Source organism: Gavia stellata, chromosome 18 (assembly GCF_030936135.1).
Source record: "Gavia stellata isolate bGavSte3 chromosome 18, bGavSte3.hap2, whole genome shotgun sequence".
NCBI lineage: Eukaryota > Metazoa > Chordata > Aves > Gaviiformes > Gaviidae > Gavia > Gavia stellata.
The window spans coordinates 1680272-1696077 of record NC_082611.1 but is presented as its reverse complement, the minus strand read 5'-3'; the positions used below and the strand labels follow the sequence as shown (position 1 = coordinate 1696077).

Sequence of the window (15806 nt, the reverse complement as noted above, 5' to 3'; positions counted from 1 at the left end):
GTCCCACCTCAGCAGCAATGCTCCCCACAGATCCAAGGGGACAGCGAGCACTGGCACGGCTGCTCCCGCCGGAGCAGCAGCCATCCATTCCTCAGCCGAGACTTTCTCCGAAATAACCGGAACGACTCTCTTCACCTTTACCCGCTCTAAAAGGTGGTAATGCCTGCTACACACGCTCTCTTGTTTGCAAGTAGCAACAGAACATAGGGGAGGCTCTGCAAGTTACTTGGGCGGTCTCAAGTGTGCAGGAACCTGTAAAACTCGCCGTTTCACGCTGCTTTGGTGAGCTTCGCTGTGCTCCCGTGGCTGCTACTTGACCAGTGTCACCTACATGAAGCTGCTTATCTTACAGCCACCTCCATTCTCATCCTGGGCTGCGCAGCACACGCTTGCTGGCTGAGGTTAAAAAGGGAGTGGGGTTTTTGTCTAGTCCTGAGCTTGCTAAGTACCAGTACCACAGCTGCACAGTGAAGGGCCAGCCCGGCAGAGAGGCACAGAGCAGCAGTCAGGCAGCTCCAAGTCTGCTTTTGGCACTGCATTTTCTCAGCCTGACCTTAGCAGTGCAGCAGCAGCCCCTGTCCTGAGGTGCCTGTGGCCACACAGACGCACTACCCCAGAAGCTACAGGGATTCTCCCTGAAGGCAAAAATAAGCAGCAGTAGTCTTAAAGCTCCCATCAGGTTGCTGCCTTTCCTCTTCCTCGCAGGGCAGGAGAGCCTTGCACCTTGTTGTCTTGAAGCAAAAGCTGACAGCTCTTAGCTTACTTCTTCAGTGTGGGACCAAAACCAATTTAAAAACTAATTTAAATAAGGAAGATGTAAATGCTACCCTTTGGAGTACTTTAAATATGCCCGTTGGGAGCTAACTTTACTACAGCAGACATCACAACTGCATTGGTGGTATTAGACCTAACCTTTAAGCCAGACTCAGCCCCCATCTCTCCCAGTCGCAAGTTCCTCCTACACGACTGGTCTCCCAGTGCCTGCACACTGACCTTAGCCTAAAGCTCTTCCTCAGACTGTTATTTGGCGTCTTCTTACACCGGCCTTTACTGCCACCACGCGATGAGGAATTAATTGCTCAGTGCATTCAAACAAGCCAGAGGACTCGGCACTACATGCAACTTCTCATTTTTGCTGGCTCTTGTTTACAGCTTTTGTTTCATTCCTGTTAATAAAATTTTTTTAATAATCTTTGTGGCTACAATGGTGTTGTGATTGTCTAACATACACACCTACAGCGTTTCATCTTTCAAATAGTTCAGCTCATTCTTGAACCCATCCAGATCCTTCCATTACCAGCATGGGTTCAGGTGCTCCAATGCACCCAGCAAGAATTCAAGGGAGCTGGGCTAAGCTGAGCTGCAGCACACATTTTAATATCTCTGGTTCCCTTTAAAGTGAATAGTAACAGCAGAAATGCTCTGCTGAGTGCCCAAATACAAAGTCTGTGGTTTTACATGCCACCCATGGGATTTGTGAAAAACAGAAGCAAAAGCAAAACAAGTCTTTTGAAAGCTTTATTAAATCTGTAAACTATAAAATTGGCCTAATCTAGAAGCCAAAGTGGAGATACAGCAGCAAACAACTTAAGAATTACAAGGCTGAACTTGATTTGAGGCTGGGGAATGAACATTACCTGAGCAACTTGTTATATTCCAAAAAGCTAGTTAGCCCCAAGGACTCCAAGATTTAAACTAGTCATCTACACCATCTAGCGCCAGAGCTCACGCATACTGCGAGAACTGCTGTCTGTGAATCCTTTCAGTTACCCACACTATTGCATCCACCACCTACCACCGTCTTTACTTTCAGCTGCCACATGCAGTAGAGTAGAAGTCGATGACATTTGATTTCTGGTACTTCAGGCAGTTCTGCAGTTGCTTCTTTGTGCTTTAAAACTGCCCCGAGCCTCAAATTACACAGCATGAGAAACAGCAGCCTCCCTGTTTGATACACCAACCCCAAGTGAGTGTGGTTTTTAGCTTTACGAGGAGCTCATTGCTCGCTCTGCTCCGGAGCTTGCAGCCTGCGCCGTCCCTTGACCACCAGCTATGCCAAGGCACCAAGTAGTTGCTCCAGCCCCAGTTTCACCCGCCTGAGCCCCACGCCTGCTTCCCCTGCGGCCGCAGATCCCAGAAGCAGCTTACGGGGACGCGTGGTACGCTGGAAACAAGCGATGCCGCATTTCACCAGCTCGAAAGCCCGGGACCAGCCCGCGCTGCGGGCCAGGCAGCCTCCCGGCAGGCAGGGCGAGCGGGCGGGCCCCCGCCGTTCGGGCACGGAGGGTGCCGGTGGCCCGACCACACCGCCCAGGCCCCGGGAAGGCCGCCCGCCGCCGGGCTCCCACATCGCCGTTCACCGCCCCCGCCTCACCGCCTCCATCTTGCTCTCGCCGGTGCGATCCGGTTCCCGCCGGCCCCTAAGGAGAGAAGGCAGAGCAGTGAGAACGGGCCGGGCCGCACCGCCCGGCCCCGCCGCGCCTCCCTCGGGCCTCAGCCACGGATCGTCAGCAGGGGCCGCGGCCGCCCGCCGCCCTCAGACGAGGTGTCAGAAAGATAGATAGCGCTCATCAGCGGCCCGCCCCCGTTAACGGCCCCGCCAGCACCCGCGCCCTCTCACCTCCCGGCTGGAAAGACCGCTCTCTCCCGCCGCTGCAGACTTTATAACTCCCCTCACGTCGCTATTGGTCAAACTGCCTGCGACACGGCCAATCGCGAGCGGTTGGCGTGATCGCCCTCCCGCCTCTTCCAGCTCTCATTGGTCGCCGCTCTTCCTCGCTCCAATAGCGCCGCGCGGCGCAGCGTGGCCCGAGACGGTGGTCTGCCGCCGCCTGATTAGCCCCGGGAGGAGGCCGAGCCAAGCCAGTAGCAACAGTGGTTGTAGCATAGAGTGACTGGGAAAGCGCCAATCAGCGCTGGGCAGTGAGGACTGCTGGGAGTTGTAGTCCTAACGTCACGGAGGCGCGGCGAGGAGCCGGCGAAAGGCGGCGTGCCGGACTACAAGTCCCGAGGAGCGCAGGGCGCAGGGCTTCCGGCCCGGGCGGCAGCTGAGCCGCTAGACGAGCGGGGAGCAGGCCCGGGGTCGCGATGTGCCGGGGCCGGGCACCGGCGCTCCGGCCGCCGCCGCTGCCAGGTACGAGCAGGGCTGGGCCGGGCCGGGCCGAGGGGAACCGCCGGCTGAGAGGAGCCGGCCGGGCTGGGGGAGCTCTGTGAGGGGAAGGGCCGGGCTGGGCGGTGGGGCCGGTGAGGGCTGGGGGCGCTGGGCTGCGGGCTCCCCGCGGAGGGGCTGCGCGGCGGCCCGGGCGGGCGGCCCCGCTCTGGGGAGGTGCCTGCGGCAGCTCCCCCGGGGGCTGCCGGGCTGCTCGGGGCAGCTCCGGGGGCTGCCGCCCGCCTGGCAGCACTGCCGCGTCTCCGGCCGCCTCGTTCCCTTCCCTTGGGCGGTTTGTTTATTGGCTTTTAAACTCTGTGCAGGTGCCAGCGTGATTTTTCAGGTGCACAGAGGAGCTCGTGTATCACCTCCTGTGGTGTTCGGTCCTCGGTGAATCCTCTCCACGTCTTGCATTCTTCACCCAGGCTGCCTTCCCTTTGCTGTTTGATGTACCTCATCGTGGGGCATGCTTAGTTTTGTCTTTTTCTGCTCCATTACTTGCCTGACTTGTGGCACGTGTTGCTGATGGTTCTCTCTTGATTTCCCTGTAACCTCATTTCCTTATGCTTTGGTTTCACAACTTACGCAATATAGGACATTTGGTGGTAGATCTCCATAACTGCCCCGCGACAATTGCACATCTCGGAGCAGGCACTGAAATTGCGCTATTGTCTTCTCATTTCAGACACGCTGTTTAGTTCTGCCTTATTCTGCTGCCAGCTCGCAGCTGCTGTTCCTCTGACAGACTTGCTGTCAAATGCTTTTCTCGGTTTGATCCGTAATGGTGACCTGATGATCTTGTTGTGTTGCGTGAAAGCCAGAAGTGAGGACTTCCTTCCGTTTAGCTTGCTTTTGAGCTCTGTTGGTATCAAAGACAACGGCTCAGACACGCTCTGCTGGGGGCCGATGAGTGTGAGAAGAAAGCTGGTAGATAATGTAGTCAGGTTTGATATGTATGTAGCAAGCCAGGTCTGCCCTATTGTACCCTCTGGGGGGTAGGTGTATTGTGAAGAACTCTGGCCTAGCAGTTATTTTGTCAACTTTGACAATGTTGCCAAACACTTTTTTTCAATCCCAGCACTTTAATGTTGCCTCCTTTATCACCCCAGTGATGTATTCTTTTCAGTCTGTCTTAAGCAGTTAGTGTTCCCATTAAATAGCTGTTGTGTTTTGGCTTTGAGTGTTTGTCTGTCAGTGACTTTTGCTTACAGCCACAGTGAGATTTGTTGGGTTTGCAGGGAGACATCTGTGCAAGTGAAGGACGCTTCCAGAAAGCCCTTGCTGAGGGAAAATGGCGTGAGAAAGTCAACCACATCCATGACAGCCTTCATGCGGCCCCCTGGGAGCTGTGCGAGGAGGGGAGGTAGTTCACAGAAAGTGCGTTGTGGTGAAGATAACCCAGTGCACCCCCAAAAACTGGGCTGCATTGTGTTAAGTACTGTACAGATGTCTACTAAGCACGAGTCCAAAGAGCTGGCTGTCACCATTGACAAGGAGCGAGAGAGCAGACAGTGCTGTCCTCATTGCATACCCGGGGAGCGGAAGATCAAAGGGTTTTGGGATTTCCTAAGCATCACGCAGGAAACTGTAGGAGCAGGGAACCATACGCAGTCTGCTGGGTGCCCCTCCAAGTCCTGGGGTCCCCCACCCTGGGCACTGCTGGTCTCAAGTAAGGCTGAGAAAGGCCAGGGTAAATCCAGCCACGACAATCCAGAAAGCTCCAGCTTTGCTGTTTGGTTTGCTGCAGCGTGCAGCAGCAGATCGCTTGCAGGTGAAACTGCCTTGCAGAAAGGAATGTTTCGCGATGAGGGAGGTTAAATTTTACCAAGTGGCAGTGGGAAACCTAAGCCGAAGTGGAGTGACCAGAACATTCAGTCAGGGAATGCAGGTAGCTTCTCTGGTAACACCCAAATACGAATTTTCATGATGTTGATTGAACCCAAGGGAAAAAACCCAAATCCGTACTTTTCAGGCAGTTTGGTTCCCTGACCTGAGGGATCACGTGGTGATACCAGCCACTCTGCAGCTTAAGGGTGGTGGGGCTGGGCCCACAACTGCCCGTTCCTGTGGCAGCACAGCCTTAGATGACCTTAAGCCACTCGTGAAACACCACAGGTGAGTTTGTGTCCCCTGCCTGAACCCCTTCTGCAGTCAACCATTCCCTTCCTGGGGCTCCATGAACGCAACCACGCTGCTGGAGCTGCAGGGAGGCCCGCGGGCTCTGGGATGTTGCCAAGCACCATGTGATGGTGCTGGTGCCTGCTCTGCCCTGACGTGAAGCACCAGCCAGGATTGGTCCTGAGCAGTGCTGAGCATTTTGCAGCTTCAGCTGGCGTTCAGCAGTTAGTCACCTTATGGGCTGAGCGTTTGCCTGTTCCAAGAGACCTTCCTAGCCCCTGCTAGCCATGGCTGTGGCCCTTTGTGAAGTGTGATCGTACCTGCCTCTCAGGGTGTCTAAGCCAAGCCCAGCTGTGCCAGGAGAAAGCCATTTGTGAGAAAATCCTTCCTGGTTTCACTAAACACTCAGATTACGTGGACAAGTTCAGTCTGTCAGAACTCTTCCCTCCTGATTTTTATGCCCCTTGTCTTCTCTTCCCTGGCTGTACTCCTTTGCCGTGGGCATGATGAGGTGCATACTGGCATGTCCCCTTCCCCATGGGTTGGGTTGGGGAACGTAGTGGCTGCCTGGGGCAAGGGAGGAGGCGGGTGGTTGCTCACAGGGGTACGTTTTGCCCTTCTTTCAAGCTCAGCAGCTCCCCCAGGAGTCCAGGGCAGTGGCACCCCAACATACCCATTTACAGCCTGCTCCCGCTCTGCTTTTACCTTGTTGCTTTTAATGAAGTGTGAAAACTGCAGGAGGTGTATTGGGGGCTGGAGTGGGGTGAGAACTCTCCATGCAGTCCCTGCTCCTGGGAGAGCCTCAGCTGTGGGAGCACGTGTTTCTCCAGCGTGGGGTGGGTGTCCCTGCAGTAGCAGTCCCCCACTGTCAGTGCCTGTCTTTCAGGTGAGCCCTGCTCACTGGCCTGGGAAAGCTCTGCCTTTCTGTGGCAATTCTTAGTTAACTGGATTTCCCTGGATTGTCTCTACAAGCAAAGACACTGTTGCTGTTTGTTAGGCTGCTTGATATTCAGTATTATGAATAGTTTGGGAACTATCTAAAGAGGGTGAGAAACTCAAACTCCCTTTAAAGTAAGCGATGGACCGTCTTGTCCCTGGAGAGGTCTCTGATGAGAGGAATAAATCTGTGTGTGCTAAGAGAGTGGTTGTTTTTTCTGCACTAGACTAAACCTCTTCGGTCTCAGAGCGGCCAGGGCAAAGCTGCGAGGCAGCACAGAGATTGGCTGAGCTGTGGGATTTTCCAGCTGAATTTACATATCGCCCACTGCTCTGCATGCCTTTCTGTTTACATCACTTAAGAGCGATACACACATACACGCACACAGATAGCGGAAGAGACATTTTGACGGAGGAAAAGCCTGCCCACAGCTTAGGAACTTGGTCATGGTGGCGTCTTGCCGGGCTCTGCTGCTCCGTGCCAGCTTGGACGGCTGATGGTGAGTTTCCTCCAAGGTGAAGTGTTTGCCCTGGCTGCTGGATGTCAGGGCTGTGTCAGCCGTGTTCCCCGGAGGCTGCTGCGCTTTAGCGGTCGCAGGCAGTAGGGAGGGAGGAACTGTTTTCATGCTCGTGTCTAGATCTTAGTGAAGAAGCAGGAGGTATCTGAAATCCAACACCAGTTTGGAAGTGGGTACCTGTCGCCTGTCCGACGAGCTGGAGCTGTATTATGCTGATCTTGCGATCCTTCAGAGTGACCTTTGCAAGGACGTGTAACGCTTGACTCTGCAGCCACCCAGCAAGTGTTTTCTGAGGTTGCTTCTGGTGGTTTCAGAAATGGGAAATCCTTGATATTCTTTAGGTGAAGTTGTGAGCAAAGAAGCCAAGTTTGTGAGAAAAGGCAGTATCTCTCACTGCCTCTCCCTTGCATCCTAAGCCATCGTGGCTACAGTACAGCTGTTAATGGTATGTTGGGGGAGTAATTTAAATCCAGCTTTCCTAGCGTGGTGTTAGGTGTTTGTGAGACACTGAATGGTGCTTCTGTCTGAAAGCTGTCAGTAGATTTGCCACAGTGGAAGTGTTCACATCCACTGATTTCTTCAGGAATCAAGGATTCAGTGCTTGTTTATCAAAGGGCACTGGTCACTATCATCACTAGTTTGATCGTATTTTGCCCAGCTCACATGCTACTTGTAAAGCACTACAGTTTTCTCCCTTTCTCAGTCGCTGGTTAACACTCCCTAGCAGTGAGTGTAGCTGTCTTGCACTGTGCTCTCCTGCTCGTTCTCAGTGGCAAAGTCCAAGGAAACTGTACAAAAAAAGAGCAGGTGACTGAAATTTATGGTTTGGGTTTTTGTTTGTGAAGGAGCTGATGCATTTCAGATGGATCTTTAAAATGGTCTCATTGCACCCAGAGGGCAAGCAAGAGCATGTCATGAAGTTTCAAAGTTTTGGAGGATGTTGCGGGGGAGCAGGGGGTGGAAGTGACACTTTTGTGCATTTTGAGTAGTGATTATGGGCTCACGTTTCTTACGACTTTAATCTGGAAGAATCCCATAATATGATAGGAGTGGTTAAACCTTTCCAGAGAAGTGCAGCCACCTGTAAGGCAAAGCAGTTTGAAAAGCCCTCAGTGACTGCACAGCAATTGAGGAATGAAGTAGGGAAGAAACTTTGATTGCCTTGGGTCTAGCAGGGTGGCTCCAGGAAAGCAGAATGCGGCAGGCGAGACAAGCGTTCCTCTGGCTTCCTTGGAGGACATGGCGTGCAGCATCTGCTGAAAACTTTGTACGTGTATTGGTGTTTAACTCCTTTCCCAGGCCAGCTGAGAGCAGGCTTTTGAACTTTGGTACATTACCAGCCAAGGGTGGGACTAGAATGGCTGAGGATGGATTAGTTTCTGTTTTTCATGGGCAAGTCTCTAGGTCACAGCCTTGCTGGAGTGCTGGTGTTGGCACTGTGGAGGTGAGAGGTGCACAAAGGAGCTCGAGGTCTGTTTGTACAGGGGCTTTCTGTGTGAGCTCGTGCTGCTCCTGAACTGATCAACCAAGATTGAAGCCCTCCAAACAGAGGCTTTGCTTCCTCGTGTACTGTCCTGCCAGGACAGAGGCTGAATCTCTCCAGAACCAGGCTTTGCTGCTGGCCTGGCATTTCTTAAGAGTTTTTTTTTAAATGAGTTCCAAGCCCATCTATCTGCCGGATTCCTGCAGACCAGATTGCAGCAGGGAAACCAGCAGCAGACCCTCAGCTAGCCCGCAGCACCCCGTGGGGTCTCGGCAGCTGCTTGCTCTCTCTGTCAAGCAAGGCTGAGGAGGACCAGTTAGCACCAGTTCTGGTGTGATTTGTGTAGGTGACTATTCTTAGCTTTTGAAGCGTGATCTCTTATATCGTGACCTGCCTTGCACAGAGGAGATGGCCATTCCCTCTCAAGAAACAGCAGCAGGACTGAGATTTTGTCTTGGAGGGGTAGGAGGTTGTTGGTTTGGGAGCTTGATTGGGGTTTTTTTCTTTTTTCTTAAACAAATCCACAATTCAGTAATGTGAAGGTCCCCGAATGGGTCTGTTCTTTGAGTGAGGATGTGGGAAAGATCACAAGCTGTGAAGGGAACAGCATGCAGCACTGTAATGGTAGGGCCAACTTTTAAAGCACCTTTTGATTAAGGGCCTTGTGTGGAAGAGCTCTGAGCGTGCCTGTTTCTGCCAGACCGGCCACCTCAGCAGCGACCACGAAGGTACTGAGCCGAGAAGCCAATCTCGGTTGCAGGGGTTGGGCACTACCGAAACCTGGTCTGCAGCCTTATGCATAAGAAAAATGGTGTAGTAGGTGGATGCTTCCAGGTTTCCCAAAATGGAAGTAAAGCTTCAAGTATAGTTTTTGTGCCATGGAAACAGCATTGAACGTTGGCCTCTGTTCTAACTTCTAACTTGATTTTAGGTTTTTGGGAAAAATGAGATGCTTTGTTCCACTAGAGCAATCGCTTTTGATCCAGTTACAGACACATCTGAAAGTTACTGCCTCAGGTTTTAACATGAAGTATTGCAAAAAGTTTTTCTATCCCAAGGACTCATTACCCTTTAGGAAAAGCACCTAATACAAAATGATTTACCTTTCTGAACTGCATTTGCACAAAGGAATGACAGTGTTCAAACAGCTGTTGAATGTGCTCTCTCAGCTCTGCAGTCAGCTGAAGTGCTGGTAAAAGTAGCAGCAATTAAAAATACCACTTTTATTTTTATTGATGACAGCTCAGAACAATTATGGTCTCACGTTAAGTAGCTCAGAAAAGTTTGTGTGACTTTTAAGAACAATGCAAAAACTTGTAAACAACAAAAAGACTCTTTCTGTTCCACAGAAGCAAAGACCCACCAGATGGAAGCGCTGTGCTCTGTTGGTAAGGCTGAACTTCTGCTCATGTTTGACGTTCCTCTAACACTGTCTGCACCTCTCAGTGCATGAGCGTGGTCTTGGAGAGGTCACCCTAAGGGTGTAAGAAATGCCCTGCCGGGTCAGAGCATTGGCCCGCCTAGCCCCAGTTCTGTCTTCAGCAGTTCTGAAAATGGGTGCTAGTAATGGAGAGCACATGAACCTGACCACTTTCTACCATCCATTTGCCTCATATTTTCCTACCACTCAGAGGAGCTGGACTAGGGGACTGCATCTCGGTGATCATTTTATTTGTCAGTCCCTGAAGCTTCTCTAACTACACTGTGGCCTTCTTCTGAAGCAAAAAAACCAGAACGGCTACAGTACTCAGGAGACAAGTACATCAAGGTTTTATGTAGCACCCAAATGACACCCTCATGGTTGTTCTCCACAGCTTTTGCAATGCTGCTCAGCATTTCATTGGCTTGTTTGTCTGCCGCTGTCCTGTGGGCCGAGAATTGCAGCTGACTGTCCACGGAGACTCCAGCGTCTCTTTCCTGCGTTGTAGCATAGGCCTGCATTCATTATTTTCCCCTAGGTGCATTGCTTGACATTTATCTCCCTAAAAGCTCATCTGCAACCTTTTTGTCTCCTCAGTTTTGTGAGATTCTTCTTGAGTTCCTTACCATCAACATGGTATTTGACTACTCAAAAGAGCTTAGTGTCATCTGCAAACTTGGCGATTTCACTGCTCATTCTTTATTCGACATCTTCACCTATGACCTTGAAAAAGCTTATTCACCAGTGGTTCTTGGGGGAACCCTTGCGTAGTCTCCTCTAACCTGAGGAGTGACCATGGAGCTCCACCCTCTGCTTCCTGTCCGGTGACTGCCCCGAGAGATGTCTATCTCAGTGATCTGCTGTAGCTCACGCACGTTCTTACAGCCCGTGTTTTACAAGTCAGGCTAGATGCTGATAGTCCTTGTCACCGTGTTCTTTAAGCCGTGTTAGTGCAGTTCGCAAGCACTTATGAAATGAGTGCTATTTCCACCAGAGACACTGACCGAGAAAGCCAGCGGGACTGTCCCGTGGTTGTCTCTGTAGAAGAGTTGGCATTTGAGCTTATGAATCTTGTCTCATTTGTGCTTTGGTCTGAGACATTCCCTTGCTGGTTGCTGTGGAGCACTGAGAACCAATTCACAGAGAGAAAGTGTGGGCAACACCTTGGTACTGCAGAAGAACAAGGTGGAAAGAGTCTGCCCAAACTGGACTGGATTTACTAGCCCCGCTACCTCCCCCAGAGGTAACATCGCAAGCTCTCTCTGCGTGAGACCTTGCGATGCAGCCAAGGAAGGGGGTGTGGGTGTAGTCCACAAACGTGGCCCCCCTGCTCTTGGCACCTGCTTGCCTTGCCCTTGTGCTGTTGAGCTGGGCTGTTGGAGCAGCACCGTGCATTTTAGCTTTTGTAAGAGTATTTCCCCAGTGATATACTAATACTCTCAAGGATGTGTAACCCTTCCCGTTCTGGCTGTGGTGTTGTAAGAGGAACAGAAGCTTGTGTCTTATGCCATAAATATCCAGGCTGTGAAATAAGGAAATTCATGTCATCCGCAGCCTGTTCCCAGCCGGAGCACGATAATCCCATGCCTGCCTTTCTCACGAGGCCAGCTGCATGCATTGGCCTCGCTCTCCAGCAAAAACTCCTGCTGTGTATGATTTTGCCAGCCCAGCAGTTTCCGCAGGGGTGAATAACCTTAGAGACAGCTTCAATGAACTGAGGGAGGAAAAAAAGAAGAACAAAGCAGATGTAGGACATGTCACTGAGCTTTACGGGCTGTTGATTGCATAAGGCGGAGACGCTTACAGGTTTCTTGGCAAAGAGACACTGTGCAGCGTAGGGCATTGCGTCTGGCAGCCACTCCCCAGTGGTGCCGCGTTTCACCTGCGGGATTCGGTGCCGTGCCTGTGTCTCGCCCCGGAGAGCAGCTGGAGCACCAACCCCAGCAGTGCCATTGTGCCTGCAATGGTGTGTGGTTCCCGCATGAGGAACTGGCTCCTAATCGGGACCAGGTGGGTTATGTGATGTTAGTGAAGGACGAGATACTCTGCCATCCCTTCTCCTCGTGCCATGTCCCCCCTCAAACCCTTGGCCTTGATCTTGAGGTTGGTTGTAAAGATCTTTTGGTGAGTATTGGGAATAGCCAGGGGGGTGTGTGCACTCTGGGGGCTGAGAGGAGGGGAGACCCTTGAGGTACCCGTGCCGGTCCCACCAGACCTCTCTTGGGGGCAAACTCTTCAGCACGGGCCAGAGGATTAGCTGGGCCAGTGTTGATTCCCCTCCCTGCTTTGAGGTGCAGCGATGGGGTAGGCAGCAGCATGGAACAGCCGGCAGAAAAACGCTCTGTTGCTGATCCTGTTGGCCTCTACAGTGGGGAGAAAGAGCACTGCTTTCCCCAGCTGTCCCTGCAACTACTGGTGGTTGGGCTTTTCCTTGCCTGGATTACTAAAGTAGGAATTTTAAGGTTTTTCTTCTCGCTGAGTCTCAAAAGCCTGAGTTGATCCCTGTGGTGTGCAAATGCTGAAACCTAGCCCTTCCCCTCCCTCACATCTGGTGACTATCAGCTGTGTAATTAAGCGAATAGTGGGTCCCCACAGCTTCCTTTTTCCAGGCTAGATTCTTTCCCTTCTTTTTTTACTGTCAAAACCACTAAAGTTGCATGTTTAAAAAAAAAAATAATAAAAATTAACTCCGGGCAAGGAGAGTCTGGATCACAGGCTGGGTTCCCAAGCTGATCTCCAGACTCATGGGTCCACGCATGCCTCTCTGGTTTAGAGGGCAGCCCTGTGCTGTTGTGCTGCAGGGACACATACGTTCTTTCAACAGTTCTTGTCTTGTCAGAGCAAACGGAGCCTGTCCCCTCACTGCAGGTGTCATGGTGCCTCTGCAACCCGTTTTGCTGTAAATCATAACCTGACCCTGTAGAGTCCTGGGCCAGAAAAATTGGGGGAGTGTTTCCTGCATGAGGGCTTCTGACCTGCTGCTCTGCGGAGCTGCTGAAGATGCTCAGGGGGTTTCTGGAGCCCCTTTGTATTTGGTCATCTGAGAAGGACTTAGCAACCCAAAGGATTCCATGATTTCCAGTAAATCTTAGTTTTTCTTCTAGGTCACAGAGCACATGTGTTTCATGACACAAAATATTTGATACTTTGATTGTGTCATAGTCTGCATCTCCTCAGGACATGGTTCTCCTCGGACCCCGCAGGCTGAGCAGCTCTGCCTGCAGTCTGAGCAGGGGCAGGAGCTGCCCGTGGCCGGTGCAGGGTGCACCGGGGGGGACACCAGCCCCCCGGGGGGATGCTCGTCCTCCGGGCCTGGGAGCACAGGACGGTGTAGCTGGCAGGGTTCAGATGCCAAGCCAAGGTTCAGAGATCTGGTGGAGACTTTTGCAAGTGCTGTAGGACGTTGGTGTTAATGTCGACAGCACCAGCTGTTTTCTGCCTCCTTTTAACTTCTTTGATATCAGTTGGAAAAGGCCTGTCTCAGTACCTCTTGGAAGACTGCTTGAGATGTGAAGGAGCTGTCAGACACTGCTCTGGAGAGGTGTCTGCTCTGTTGAAATGCTTCCTATATATGGTGGTTGCAGAGATTTGGGCTGAAATCAGATATTCATGTGGCGGCTGGTGTTCTGCAGCCTGGCTGATATTCCACTCGACATTTTTTCCATTGCTTGCATTCCTCTGGTTTCTGTTCAGAGAAGACATGAAGCAGGCTCCCTGCTGCTGCTTGCAGGTAGGTTGCTCAGCCAAGCTGCAGAGCACAGGACATGCTTATAAGCGGTGAGTGGAAAATCCCTGTATTCCAGCCCCTGTTCCCTTCCTCACTTTGGATTTATCCAAGATCTGTTGAAGTTGGAAGGCGTTTTGCATCCGTTTCAGTGGGGCCTTGGGACAGGGTGAAACTGGAGATGTGCCTCCTTAATGCCTCTCAGCAATAAGCAGTTCTGTGGCCTGCTGGGTTACCCCCTGAGCCGCACCACTGTGGACACCTCCTAGCCTGCGCAGAAGTTTCAAAGGCAGTTATTTAAAGGATCATACTCACCCTTGGCTGACAGGCCATAACTCACTGATTGCAGTAGCTCAAGTGCCTGTTTGTCACTGTTTGTTGCACAGCTGATCCTACCTTCAACGATATTACAAAACTACTCAAACTGTTAGTTGTCCCCATTCTTGGTTTTTCCTGTAGCTTTGTGGTCCACAGGGAGTGCTTTCCCATTGCCTTTTTGAGTCTCCATCTGTTATGTTTGGAGGCAATACATACCCTGAAAATGAGAAGGGGATGAAGCTTTTGCCTGAGTCTCCAGGCAGCCCACAATCCTCCATAAGGATGGGCTTCCTCTCTTTCCATCTGGGAGTGATCGTTTGCTGTAAAAACCCAGTAGGAGTATTTGATATGCGAGGTTCCCTTAATGCTATCATGACTGGTGAGGTGGGACCATACCCCTGCTCTTCCCTTGTGAGTAGTGCAGGATAGAGGTGTTTGGGTAGATGCTGCTGAAGGAATCATGAATTCATAGCCCTTCTGAAAAGCAGGTCCCTCTATTTCCACCCTAACTGGGAGGAGAAGGGTGCTGAATCCCTACTCCAGAGGAGACTGGTGAGCTTAGCTGTATCGTTAGACATAAAGAACCTATATAGGAGAGGAACTGTAGGAATACATGCATGTTATTAGACATGAGACAATGCAACCTTGAGAGCTGACATCACAGGAAATGTGGCAGTTTGTGTCATCACTCGTGGAAGTACTTGCCTTTCATTATTTATGAGCACAGCATCATGTGGAGGCCACAGGTAAGGTGGAGACCTTTTTGTGCTAGACGCTGCACAAATATCCAAGGATTCTTTCATCTTCAGGCTTTGTAGTCCAGATACGCTGTGCAGAAGAGGTGAACTAAAAAGACTTGTGCAGGGAGGAAGCAGAGAGCTCCAGTGGCTTGCCCAAGGTTGCAAGGAAATGGCCTCAAGATGCGCCAGGAGAGGTTTAGGCTGGATATTAGGAAAAATTTCTTTACTGAGGGAGTGGTGAAGCACTGGCAGAGGCTGCCCAGGGAGGTGGTGGAGTCACCATCACTGGACGTGTTCAAGGAACGTGTGGACGTGGCACTGCGGGACATGGTTTAGTGGGCATGGTGGGGTTGGGTTGGGGGTTGGACTTGATCATCTTACAGATCTTTTCCAACCTTAATGATTCCATGATTCTGTGAGTGGGGTTCAGATCTCATGGGGCCATGGCCAGTGTGTTGCCCAAAAGCTTTGTCTGCCCTCTTCCCCACCACCCACTCTCCCTGTGCCTTCTCCTATCTGTGCTCTAAGGAACCAGTGAAAGGAATAAAAGGATCCTGCAGACCAGTGCCAAACTTCTTGCTTGCTGGAACCCAGCTTTAAACTCGGCAGGTCTCCACGATGCAGCAGCACAACACTACTTCATTCCTGCTGTTCTTGAGACAACTCCAGCAACTCTGCTTAGCATCTCCTAAGGGATCTGGCATTTGCAAAGGGCCAGGGCAGTGCTTTCAAGCGTGTGGAAAAACATTGTCCAGATCCCATTTTTGAGATGGTCTTGGGTTTGGTTTTGATGGTTTTGTTTTTTGGTTTTGGGGTTTTTTTTTTGTTTTAGACTATCACTTTTTTCGAGAGTATAGACCTGAGTAGTAGTTCCCTGGGCTGTGCTGCTGCTGTAACCTGGCTGCCTGACAGTGTCCGATAAAGAACTGCAGCCAGCAACACAAAGTGCTGTGTCAGGCGTGGCTGAGCTGTTGGCCGTTAGCCGTGCGTTGGCCGAGGACATCCTTGGCGTCGCCTTTGCAGTGTTTAAAATGGGAGTGCAGGACACGACCGGCCCTGTGCGCAGGCAGCCTCGCGCTGGAGCTCGCAGGGGAGGCAGGTATGCTCTTGGGCTGGGACTAAGGAGGCCCTGGGCAAGTCCCAGGTCACAGCTACGTTGCGTGATCCTGTCTCTCCGTGAGCCTCAGTTTCCCTTTCTGTAAAGCGGAGAAATCACAGCAGTCTCCTTTTTATAAAGACCTTGGAGATTTAGGGCTTGTCATCCTCAGGTAAGAGAAAACCAATTGCTAGAAACACCCTGAACGCTTCACGTCCCCAAAAGTTGGAAATGTGAGCAGCGGGAGTGGGAAAGCTTGGCCGGAGCAGTGCCATCTCAGCCAGGGCCAGAAGCAGGCACGTCTG

At 51.6% G+C, this 15806-nt stretch overlaps 1 protein-coding gene and 1 non-coding gene across 3 annotated transcripts in view; one reads left to right on the top strand and one right to left on the bottom strand.

The window, feature by feature from the left end:
* Positions 1–2488: 2488 nt before the first annotated feature.
* Positions 2489–2579, bottom strand: LOC132318668 (small nucleolar RNA SNORD60). The gene has a single exon (XR_009484349.1). It is a non-coding gene; the product is annotated as a small nucleolar RNA SNORD60 (small nucleolar RNA).
* Positions 2580–3096: 517 nt separating this feature from the next.
* TRAF7 (TNF receptor associated factor 7) overlaps positions 3097–15806 on the top strand; it is a 36578-nt gene continuing 23868 nt past the window's right edge. The window contains exon 1 of one of the 2 annotated variants that reach the window (XM_059826210.1): positions 3097–3133. The gene's annotated coding sequence lies outside the window, so the exon portion shown is untranslated. Of the gene's footprint in view, positions 3134–6629; positions 6703–15806 lie in introns of those variants that run through there. The other variant, XM_059826212.1, reaches the window with a different exon arrangement.